Raw genomic sequence first — 13,107 nt, forward strand, 5'->3', positions numbered from 1 at the left:
TGTAAATTTAAAATTATTTTCAAACAAAAAGATAAAAATAAATAGAATACACATAATCTGAGATGTAGAAATTCTACTTCCAATAATTTCTTATATAAATACCTGCCCAAGTATATTATATATTTTTCCCTGGAACATGTTTATAACTGTAAAAAGAAACAACTTCAAAGTTAATGAGTGATAAATTGGCTAAATATATTATTAAATCAATGTAGTATACCATATGGACATGTAAAAAGAAAGATGTCTATCTGATATAGAACGGCTTCCAGAAATATATTCTTTTGTGAAGAGAAAAAAAAGAATTGGTTTATCCCTAGAAACAAAAGCAATAAAAAACTCAAGAAGCCTAGGAATGTTTGGATTTGGTTAAGAAAGAAGCTAAGCCTGTTCTGCTTATTTATGGGGCCAGTTATTTGTATTTGTAATACAAATAATTTTCTCCCTTACAGCATTGATAATACAAGCTTTACTAATGAAAAAGGAAACTAATACAATCTTGTATGCCACTTACTCCTATGGTAACTCAAAGCATTTAAAAATAAATTTCGTAAAAACTCAAGTATAACATATATGCCAATAAGCATACACAAATCATGAACGTACAGCTCAAAGAATTTTTATAAGGTTAACACACTCATGTAACTACCATCCTGATCAAGAAATAGAAACCCAGCTGTACTCCAGAAGTTGGCTTCATATGTCTTCCTACTACTAATCTCTCTCCCCAAAGGTAACCACGATCCTGACTTCTTATACCATGGCTGAGTTTTGCCTGTTTTTGAGCTCTTTTGTGTCTGAACTGTTTTGTACAAAATTATGTTCATATCTATGTTGTTGTAAGTAGCAAGAGTTTTTTCATGTTCACTTCTACATAGTATCTCATGGAATATACAACAATGTATTTATCTATTCTTCCACTGATGGACATGTGGGTTGTTTCCAGCTTGGAGTTATTATGAATTGTGCTGCTATGAACATCCTTGTACATGTCTTTTGCTGAGCATGAGTACACACTTCTGTTGGGTATACACCTAGGAGTGGGTTTGCTAGGTTAGAGGCATAAGTATGTAACACTTTAGTATAATAGATACAACCAGTTTTCCACAGTTATTCCAATTTACAATTCCAGGATCCACACATGAGGGTTCTAGTTGCTCTACATCCATGCTGATACTGGTATTTTCAAGTTTTTGTTTGTTTCTCAATTTTAGCTACTCTGGTCAGTGTGTAGTGGTAATTCGCTGTGGTTTCATTCAGCATTTTTTGATGACTAATATGGCTGAACACTGCTAGAAGCTTTTTTTTTTAACCTTTCGCATTGAGATCTACAATTAGCCTATAATTTATTTTTGTAAGTGATGGGAAGCAAGGACCAAAATTAGGTTTTTTTTCATACATATAGGCAATTGACATAGGATCATTCATCGAAAGATCTTTCTTTCCACATTGCTGTAAAGTGCCATTTTAATCATAAATTAGTATCTACATATATGAGTCTGATTCAGGACTCTATTCTGTTCCATTATCTATTCGTTTATTCCACACTGTATATTCAATAGTGTGAATTCTACAACTTTTTTCTTCCTTAATATTACCTTGACTATTCTTGCCATTTGCACTGCCATATGAATTTTAGAATCCACTTATATAAACTTCTGTAAAAGTTTCAGGTATCTTTGTTAGATTTATTACCAGCATTTGATATTTTTTGATGCTATTATAAATAGCATCTAAACATTTCATTTTCTGATTATTACTGTTATATAGAAATATAGGTTTTGTATAATAACCTTGCATCCAGTAATCTTACTAAATTTATTTTTACTTTATTTTGAGATGGATTCTCGCTCTGTCACCCAGGCTGGAGTGCAGTGGCACAATCTCAGCTCACTGAAAACCTCCGCCTCCCAGGTTCAAGAGATTCTCAGCTTGATGCCTCAGCCTCCTGAGTAGCTGGGGCTACAGGCGTGCACCACCATGCCCAGCTAATTTGTGTATTTTTTTTTTTTTTTTCAGTAAAGACAAGGTTTCACCATGTTTACCAGCCTAGTCTCAAACTCCCGACCTCAGGTGATCTGCCTGCCTCAGCCTCCCAAAGTGCTGGGATTACAGGCGTGAGCCAACACGCCTGGCCACTACATTTATTTTTAAAGTATTATTTTTTAACTTACATAAAGTAAAATTAATGCTTTTTGGTGTACAGTTCTATGAGTTTTGACCAAATGTACACTGTAATGTAATCATCACCACAATCAAGATGCAGAACATTTCCATCGCTCCAAAAAATTCAAAAACAAATCCTGGTCAAATCTTAAGTTACCCTAATAACAGATAAGAGAGTACATGGATAAATAAAGTCTAACGATATCCTATAAACTACAATCTAGCCAAAACTATATGACACCTTCAGTCTCATTTCCTGGCAAATCTTTCCCCACCAAATTCAAAGCCAGTAAGAGAAATGGTAACCAAATCATAGTTCTAGAGCCATAATGTACCAATCTAATATTTAATATGTGGATTCTGAATATCTGAATGGAAAAAGAACTTGTTATAAATGATATTGATGTAACAACAGTAACATCATGTACTTTTAGAAACCCAAATGAAATTACACTATAAAAATAAGTTATATTTCCCATGCAAAATAAATGGATAATGAAAACATCTGAGTTATTTATACAATATTATAAATTTATGAAATGCTATCATTTGGGGGGGAAATTCTACACCCTCTGGATAATGATTATGTTAATGAATTCTGGTCTACTAATGATCACCCATAGTTTAGTTTTACCTTTTTTACTTTACCTGTGTTTGGTGGTTGTGTTTTTTCACAATTAAATGACCAGCCTATGCTCAGAGGGATGGATGGTGATAAGTAGCCCCAAAGGGCCTAGATAATATTTTGCAATGAAACTGTCAGTGCTACCAAATATATTTCAATCCTTGAGTTACTGTATAACCAAGGTTAAGAATGAATGAACAAGGGTGGCTCTGACCATTATGGCAACTTTCCACAATGTAGTTCTTTGAAGCTGCCTCAGTCCTTCCATTACCTCCGCTATTTACACACCCAGGTGTTTTTAGTATTTTGTAAGAAGGGACTGGTAATGGTCCATCAACACCTGGCAACAGGCCAGAAAGCAATATAGATGTCACAGATGGTCAAGCACAAAGACAACACTAGATAGATACTCTGTGTTCTAGTGTAAGCACTACCACCATCTCATGCATTCTGAGTCACCCTACATATTGCTCACCCATTCCTATTTGGTTTACTGGATTTTGCTTGTTTACTTTATTCCTCCTATAGTATTGTCAGCATGAGAACATTTTAAGTCATGGCACCATATGGCAATAATATATAACTCCATAACTAAAATAAGCTCCCTAAAGACTGGCTATCTGTCAGATACTATCTATAAGACACAAAAAATTAAAAACATCAAGTGCTTGAAACCTAAAAATAATTATATCTTAGCAGTACCCTTAAACCTCAACCACAATCACATTATTTCTTACCTTTAATTAATATCATGATATCATTGTCCATATGAGAGCCATGGACAACAAATAAATCAGTTAAGAAATATTTCTTTATACCTGGCATGAAAATATAGCTGTTCTTAACAGAAATAAAAATTCACTGAATTTGGACTGGTGTTTTGTTTGCTCTATGTATTTAAAACAATAACAGGCCAGTGCAATGGCTCCTGCCTGTAATCCCAGCACCTTAGGAGGCCGAGGCAGGTGGATCACCTGAGGTCAGGAGTTTGAGACCAGCCTGGCCAACATGGCAAAACACCGTCTCTACCAAAAATACAAAAATTAGCCAGGCGTGGTGGTGCCCACCTGTAATCCCAGCTACTCGGGAGGCTGAGGCAGGAGAATCGCTTGAACCCAGGAGGAGGTTGCAGTGAGCCGAGATAGCGCCACTGCACTCTAGCCTGGGCGACAGAGCGAGACTTGGTCTCAAAACAAACAAAACAAACAAACAAAAAAAAGCAAAAAAAAAAAAAAAAATACACTGTCCAATGAACTTTTCACCTTCTACTTCCTTATGACTGTGAGTAGGCTTAAAAAAAAAAAAAAAAAAAGGCAAAACATACTACTGTGTATCTCCAGGGTAAGTACAAGCTCTACCACTCTAGGACATACCCACCATAGGACTTGTGTACAGCAGCAGTTAAAAAAACAAATATTTAAGCCCAGGATTCTGAGGTGATACCATGCTATAAGCAGGAAAATAAGTAAGATTAAAAGTTAGAAAACCAAAGATCCAACAAAGCTTTGGTGGAGTGCTACCTTCTAGCTATTGGCTGGCAACAAAGATTTCTCAGTGCAGGAGTTAGATAATACTGAGATTCCAAGGAAATCTTAGACACAAGAGGTTAGCTGGTAAAAGGCAATGCTTGCAAAATTTACAATTTTAGAGCTGGAAGAAACCTTAGATATCACCTAGTCCATCCCTCTGGTTTACATATAATGAGGAGAGGGAAGAAGAAGAGAATCAACCCGAGCCCTCCAATCCTCTTTGGAGTACGAAACCCTGACTAAGCAGTACTGGTAATAGCAGAAGAAGCAGAGATGACAGTTACTGTACTCCACTCACTCCATTTTTGTATCCCTGAACTATATCACATCTAATCTGTGAGTTCTAAGTAGCTGATTCACATTAAAGAAAAAGGCATCCTACAACTCAACAACAAAAAACTCAAATAATCCAATTTTAAAATGGGCAAAGGACTTGAATAAACATTTCTCCCAAGATGATATATACATGGCCAACTATTTGAAAAGATGCTGAACATCACCAATCACCAGAGAAATGTGAATCAAAACCACAATGAGGTATCACATCACACCCATTGGGACAGCTGAAAACAAAAAGTGTTGGCCGGGCACAGTGGCTCATGCCTGTAATCCCAGCACTTTGGGAGGCCGAGGCAGGCGGCCTGAGGTCAGGCGTTCAAGACAAGCCTGGCCAACATGGTGAAACCCCATCTCTACTAAATACACAAAAATTAGCTGGGCCTGGTGGCGCACGCCTGTAATCCCAGCTACTTGGGAAGCTGAGGAAAGAGAATCGCTTGAACCCAGGAGGCAGAGGTTGCAGTGAGCCGAGATCGTGCCACTGCACTCCAACCTGGTGACAGAGTGAGACTCTGTCTCAAAAAAAAAGAAAAGAAAAAGAAAAAGTAAAAGAAAAAGAAAAAAAATAAATATTTTGCAATAGATCTCTTCCTTTTTCTTGCTGTGTTCCTCCCAACCTTTAATAATCTAAAGGTGTCAAGAACTGCTCCAGGATACTATCTTCATTCTCCCAAACCATCCTACAGAAGCGGCCAGCTAACATACTGCTCTTAGAGTAAGCAGAGCAGGTCTGCAATCATGGAGAAAAGGGGAAATCATCAGGAGGGGCTTTCAAGTGGGTTGTCCTCCACTTCTAATCATGATCATGACTTTATCCCTCAGCCTATGAAAAGCAGAGACTAGGGTGACAGACCCCAAGCTGAAAAACCCCTAGGGCAAAAAAATGAGTCTTTTATCATGTTTTGTTTAAACTGTGAATAGTAATCTATAAAGAGATGCTAAAAACAAGCATAAGCTCCTGATGACCTAGGCCAAATGCATCTTCACTGTATCCCTTCTAATGCCTCACTCATAGAAGTCACTAAGTAAATACTTATTCATGCTGATGACAAGGACACTATTGGCTAATTAATATATTTTTTGCCCAGAAAAATGCCTATTAGATTTAAAAGCCAATGTGCTTATTTTAATGAGTGAATTAGGGTCATTTCTATAATAAAAATCTCTACTGATTTCACAATAACTGAAAACTTCAATAAAACTACTTTTTCCAAGCAAGTGGATCCCATACTCCCTAACACTTGGTACCTGGAAACCCCCACCCCACCCCCATTATAACTGTGTCTCTTTGAACTAACATCACATTAGCTACATATAATGAGACAGTCACTGGCAGCATCGAAAATCACACAAGCCATTCATTTACCACAAAATTCACTTGAGTTTGTTTTTCAATTGGGATTGCTGTACGTATTTTAATGAAATACCTGGGCATTTCCTCAGAACATTGTATTGAGAGTACTTTAATTACAGACAATACACACATATGTATATCTTTCTCTATTAAAATAAAAATACAATTAGTCTTTCATTTTCAATGAAATATGAGTAACTGCCCAAAACCCAAAACCTAATTTTAGCTTTAGCCTCTTTACCATCGACATCATTATTAGGGATACAACCCAGTCATCAAGATGACTGAAAAAGTGGCACTGCTGCTTTCCCCTGTATAACTGAATACACAATTCCTACTAACGGAAATGGAATACTGGTAAGTTGTTAAAAGGCAGACTATCTAGTATAGTTATTTTAAATGTGTTTTGATGGAAATCCTTCAATTATATGTGCATCTCCATGACTCCTGTTGCACCCACCCCCACACTTCCCTAGCCCCATTCTTCCAGGCCCAGCACACGGGGAGAGCCCAGCTGATCCTGCAGTCTTCCTCCATGCTTAGCTCCACTCTCTGTCCACAGCCTCATTTTGCCTATAGCTATTTCCATAATCACTAATGCCTACTCCATTCACTCTTACCATTCTTCTTTCATTTATCTTCTGCCATCCCTTAGCTCTCCCAAAATAAAAAAATAACAGTCTCCCCAGCTGGATGAAACAAACGACTGCCAAGAGCAGTCCATTCTCCTCTCAAGTATGTTACCATCTCTCCCATTCTGTCGTTCAAGAAAAAAAATGACTCAGTACCCCGGATTTTGAATACAAATATAAGTAAGTATGAACAGGTATGTGTGCATATATGTGGCCACAGTGCTTTTTTATTAAAAAAAAAAAAAAATAGGGAGAGCAAATTTTCACTTTTTTATGTTATAAAGTGCTCTCACTGACTCTTCCCTTCTGTCTACACTTTATCCAACACGCTCTGATGTTATATGACCTTCCACCCATAATGGTCTCTGGCCACACGGCTCATCCTACACACTAGTATAGTCCCTTCTCCCTGACAAATTCATCAACTAAGATGAACATGTGACTTTACTGATTTAGATGCACGTATCAGACCAGGCACAGTGGCACTCTGGGAGGCTGAGGCAGGTGGATTACCCGAGGTTAGGAGTTGAAGACCAGCCTGGCCAACATGGTGAAACCCTGTCTCTACTAAAAATATAAAAATTAGCCAGGCATGATGGAGGGTGGCTGTAATCCCAGCTACTTGAGAGGCTGAGGTGGGAGAATCGCTTGAACCTGGGAGGCGGAGGCTGCAGTGAGCCAAGATCGCGCCACTGCCCTCCAGCCTGGGTGACAGAGTGAGACTCCGTCTCAAAAAAAAAAAAAAAGTGTGTATCAGACTGCTCTAAAAAGATGTCAGCACATGGTACTAGTTTACACCAGCAGTTTTCAAAGTGTGATCCAGAGATGAGGAAGGAACCCCTTCAAGGGATCTATAAAACTATTTTTGATAATATGAAGATGTTATCTGTCTTTTTCACTTTCATTCCCTCATGAGTGTACAACAGTGAGTCAAGGATGCGTGGTACGTGGTGATGATGTATCTATCACTCTGACAGCTAATAAAACATGTACTTGTATATTCTTTACTGCCTATCATTTTTTAAAAACCCAGTTTCACCCATCATTCTCAGCAAAGTAACACAGGAACAGAAAACCAAATACCGCATGTTCTCACTCCTAAGTGGGAGTTGAACAATGAGAACACATGGACACTGGGAGGGGAACATCACACACTGGGGTCTGTTGGGGGTTGGGAGGATAGAGGAGGGATAACATTAGGAGAAATACCTAATGTAGATGACGGGCTGATGGGTGCAGCAAACCACCATAGCATGTGTATACCTATGTAACAAACCTGCACGTTCTGCACATGTACCCCAAAACTTAAATAAAAAAAAAAAAAGCCAGTCTCACTTAACAACATCCTTGATAAAATAATAAAAGGTATTAATTTTTAAAACGTCAACCCTTGAGAACTTGGCCTTTTTAATATTCTATATGATGAAACAGGAAGCACACACAAAGCACTTCTGCTACATACCTAAGTATAATGATTATCTTGGGGAAAAGCATTTATACAAGTTTTTTTTTTCATAGGACACCATTTTTGCTTTTTTGTCTAGCAGACAATTTACACTTATTCAGACTTTGCTATCTGGCAGACATTTTCTCTAAAATGAATAAAGTGAACCTGTCACTTTAAGAAAAACCAGCAATATTGGGCTGGTCGCTGTGGCTCACACCTGTAACCCCAGCACCTCGGGAAGCCTAGGCAGGCAGATCACTTGAGGCCAGGAGTTCAAGACCAGCCTGGCCAACATGGCGAAACCCCCATCTCTACTAAAAATACAAAAAAAATCAGCCAGGCGTGGTGGTGCGTGTAATCTCAGCTAGGCAGAGGTTGCAGTGAGCCAAGATCACACCACTGTACTCTAGCCTGGGCAACAGAGGGAGACTGTCTTAAAAAAAAAAAAAAAAAAAAAAAAAAAAACAACAACAACAAAACAAAACGGGCAATATCTGTTGCCAATGATATAACTTGAGCTTTCAAGAGAAAACTGGAATTTTGGAAAACTTGAATTCGCCACCAAGATCTTAACCACTTCCCAATTCTTAAAGACTTTTTGGATGAGACTGATGGTCATATTAACGAATGTGATTTGCTTAATATTGTATAACCAAATGTGCCAACATTTCAAAGATGTGCATAACTTAGTAAACCTTTTTTTTTTTTTTTTTTTTGAGATGGAGTATCGCTCTGTCACCCATGCTGGAGTGCAGTGGCACGATCTCAGCTCACTGCAACCTCCACCTCCCAGGTTCAAGCAATTCTCCTGTCTCAGCCCCCCGAGTAGCTAGGACTACAGGCGCGTGCTGCCATGCCCAGCAAATTTTTGTTATTTTTTGTAGAGACAGGGTTTCACCATGTTGGCCAGGCTGGTCTTGATCTCCTGTCCTCGTGATCCACCTGCGTCGGCCTCCCAAAGTGCTGGGATTACAGGCGTAAGTCACTGTGCCCAGTCAGCTTAGTAAACCATTACTTTTTGAATGATCAATGTATGCAGTTACAAAATCACACACAGGTCAAAGATCCATTCAAAGTGCAAGATGGACCAGTGGATTTTAATGTTACAGAGTACACAAAATTCACTGACATGGCTTCAGATTCAACAGTGCAACTAATATTTAAGAATCTGGCTGGGAGCGGTGGCTAGCGCCTGTAATCCCAGAAATTTGGGAGGCTGAGGCAGGCAGATCACTTGGGGTCAGGAGTTTGAGACCAGCCTGGCCAACATGGTGAAACCCCGTCTCTACTAAAAAAAATACAAAAATTAGCTGGGCATGGTGGTGCGTGCCTGTAATCCCAGTTACTTGAGAGGCTGAGGCAGGAGAATCACTTGAACCCGGGAGGCGGAGGCTGCAGTGAGCTGAGATCACACCACTGCACTCCAGCCTGGGCGACAGAGCGAGACTGCCTCCAAAAAAAAAAAAAAAAGCATTTACCAATTGTTGAATTTTGGTGTAACAAAAATATTCACAATTATATGAAAAGACTATGAAAATACCCCACCCTTCTTCAACTATGTATCTGTGTGCAGCCAGGTTTTCTTCACATATTTCAACCAAAACAACATATCACAACAGATTGAATACAGGAGCAATTATGCAAACTCAGCTATCTTCTAAAAAGAAATATACTAAAGAGAAACGGCAAAACGTAAAACAATGCCATGTTTCTCACCAGATTTTTTTGTGTGTGTTGGAATACCTTTTTCATAAAAGTATATTATTTATATCAACCCTCTAATGTTTGTTTTTTCTTTTTTTTTTTTCTTGAGACACAGTCTCGCTCTGTCGCCCAGGCTGGAGTGCAATGGCAGGATCTCGGCTCACTGCAACCTCTGCCTCCTGGGTTCAAGCGATTCTCATGCCTCAGCCTCCCGAGTAGCTGGGATTACAGGCGCCCACCACCACACCTGGCTAATTTTTGTATTTTTAGTAGAGACGGGGTTTTACCATGTTGGTCAAGCTGGTCTCAAACTCCTGACTTCATGAGATCCACCGACCTGAGCCTCCCAAAGTCCTGGGATTACAGGCGTGAGCCACCGTGCCTGGCCTAATGTTTGTTATTTTTTAAACAAATAAATATTTTAAGCATTTTTCAGTTTTAATTTCTAATGTTAAGTATTGATAGACATAGTCTATATAAACAAAAGATTTTTGGGGTCCTCAGAAATTTTTAAGAGTATAAATGTGTCCTGAGACCAAAATGTTTGAAAACCATTAGTTTACAGTACCACAAAAAAATAGCACTTTTAAGTATATGTATATAAGAGAATGAACACCTGAATATGAATCAGAAGATCTTGGCTCCGATTCTAGCACCACTTCTTACTTGCTTTAGGATTTCAATAAATTACTTCATCTCTCTAAGGCCTTAGTTTCCTTATCTGTAAAATGGGTAACTCATGTCTTCTAAGGATAAAAGAGACAAAATATGTAAAAGCAATTTATAAACTACAAGGTACACTATTATTACAAGATCTCAAAGTTAAGCGTTTTAAACACTTCTTATGATGTTTTGTTTTTTTGTATTTGAAACAGGGTCTCACTCTGTTGCCCAGGCTGGAGTGCACTGGCACTAACACGGCTCACTGCAGCCTTGACCTGCCAGGCCCAGGTGATCCTCCCACCTCAGCCCCATGAGTGGCTGGGACTACAGGTGTGCACCACCACACCCAGCCAATTTTTTGTATTTTTTGTGGAGACAAGGTTTCACCATGTTGCCCAGGCTGGTCTACACCTGACCTCAAGTGATCCGCCCACCTCAGCCTCCCCAAGTGCTGGGATTACAGGCATGAGCCACCGAGCCTGGCCTCTTATGATGTGTCTGAAATTTTCCTTATTCTTAAAATTTTATTACTAAAAACAGAACTTATAGAAAATGCCAAGTGCAGGCCAGCAGCAGTGAATCACGCCTGTAATCCTAGCACTTTGAGAGGCCAAGACAGGCGGATCACTTGAAGTCAGGAGTTTGAGACCAGCCTGGCCACCATGGTGAAACCATATCTCTACTAAAAATACAAAAATTAGCTGGTGTGGTGGTGCATGCCTGTAATCCCAGTTACTTGGGAGGCTGAGGCAGGAGAATCGTTTGAACCCAGGAGGCAGAGGTTGCAGTGAGCTGAGACTGCGCCACTGCACTCCAACCTGGGTAACAGAGTGAGACTGGGTCTCCAAAAAAAAAAAAGCCAAGTGCAGACTTTTGATTAGCCAATTAGCTCAAATGTCCAAGCACATTATTTTATTTTATTTTATTTTGCAGAGACAGAGTCTCACCATGCTACCTAGGCTGGTCTCAAACTCCTGGCCTCAAGCGATCCTCCCACCTCAGCCTCCCAAAGTACTGGATCACAAGAATGAACCCTCACACCCAACCCAACAACACAATTTTATTGCATTTAATTTCTTACCCTACAGTTATAATTGGTTATATATTTTAACTCATTATTAGGGACATTTCCAAATATACACAAATGTACAGAAAATAACAAACCCCAACTTACCCATTACTCAGCTTCAACAATTTTCAAAAATTTACCAATACTCTTTTATTCATTTCCCACTTCTGTGTGTTTGTGCCCATCCTGAAGTTTTTTAAAACGAATATTACGCATCATTTTATTTTGCCTATAAGTACATCCATATGTATTTTTAACACATGAAAATATTTTAACATAACCACAATACCACTATTATAGCTGAAAACATTATGGTTGTGACTATTAAACATCACCTAATATATATTCCATTTTCAAGTTTCCCAACTGTCTCAAAAAAAAGTCTTTGTTAGTTTTTGGTTGGTGGGTATTATCAAAACATCATTCTTACCAATTCTTTTTCAAGTGAACTCAAGATGTTTAACTAAAGCTAAGAAGGAAGAGGAAATACTACTATGCTTCATATACCATGTACAGTTTACAAAACAAGTCAAGAACTATCTTCTCGAGGAATTTTCTTCTCCACCAACAAAACAACAACAAAAAATAAACCCACTGCAAAATAAGCCAGCATGGCGATACATATACCTTAGTATTCTGAGAAGTAATCCAAAGAGCACACAGCTCAGCTGCTCAGGGAGGGAAGGAGCTGTTACATTATGAGCCGAAAAAGGTGACTGGAAACAACCACCCATCATTTTGGAAAAGAAGAAGTCAGGTCAGCCACAGGGTCAGAGCTGGAGGTGAGGTCAGAGACTCCATTCTAGAGTGAGCATATGGCTCAAACAAGAGTCCGTGCCCAAGACTGTAAGTCGACCCTTTGCAAACTGCAACTCAAAGCTCAAAACACAGTACTCTAAGCTAGAGATATAATGGAACTGCTATAAAAAGCAACAGTTGTAAGAACTGATTGAAATTATTCAGCAAACATTTATCAAAAGCCTACTCTACTATCCTAGGATATAAATTGTGTACTTAAAAAACTAGTATACAACGCACACTATAAGTAGCACATACTTCTCTACACATCTTTCCCCATTTATTTTAAGAGAAATAATGGATATATTAAATAGTAATTATCTTGCCATACCATTACAATTTATCTTTTTTCTATAAACGCAATTTGCCCCACCCCAACATACACAGACATTAAAACAAACCTGAATTCTTCTGTCTTTCCCAAATATTTTTGAGGAGCACAAGTCAGATTAACTTTTATTACACATACCACAGACCCACAGCATTTATAGCTATAATTCTTTTCTAAATTAAGGCCAAGCATGATGGCTCACACCTGTAATCCCAATGCTTTGGGAGGCCAAGGTGGGAGGACTGCTTGAGCCCAGGAGTTCAAGACTAGCTGGGCAACGTAGCAAGACCCTGTCTCCATAAAAAATAAAAAATTAGCTAGGTATGGTTGCAAATGCCTATAGTCCTAGCTATTTGGGAGGCTGAGGTCGGAGAATCCCTTGAACTGAGGAGGTCAAGGATGTAGTGAGCTGTGATTACACCACTGCACTTCAGCTTGGGTGACAGAGTA

The 13,107-nt window shown here is 38.9% G+C and overlaps 1 protein-coding gene across 3 annotated transcripts in view; it reads right to left on the minus strand.

Annotated features, from left to right (window-relative positions):
* Positions 1-13,107, minus strand: part of DUSP16 (dual specificity phosphatase 16) — an 88,710-nt gene that overhangs the window by 68,760 nt on the left and 6,843 nt on the right. The window contains exon 1 of one of the 3 annotated variants that reach the window (XM_063712038.1): positions 10,413-10,542. The exons of the other annotated variants lie outside the window; for them this stretch is intronic. The gene's annotated coding sequence lies outside the window, so the exon portion shown is untranslated. Of the gene's footprint in view, positions 1-10,412; positions 10,543-13,107 lie in introns of those variants that run through there. 3 annotated transcript variants of the gene reach the window in all.

The sequence above is a fragment of the Pongo abelii genome, chromosome 10 (assembly GCF_028885655.2).
Source record: "Pongo abelii isolate AG06213 chromosome 10, NHGRI_mPonAbe1-v2.0_pri, whole genome shotgun sequence".
Lineage (NCBI taxonomy): Eukaryota > Metazoa > Chordata > Mammalia > Primates > Hominidae > Pongo > Pongo abelii.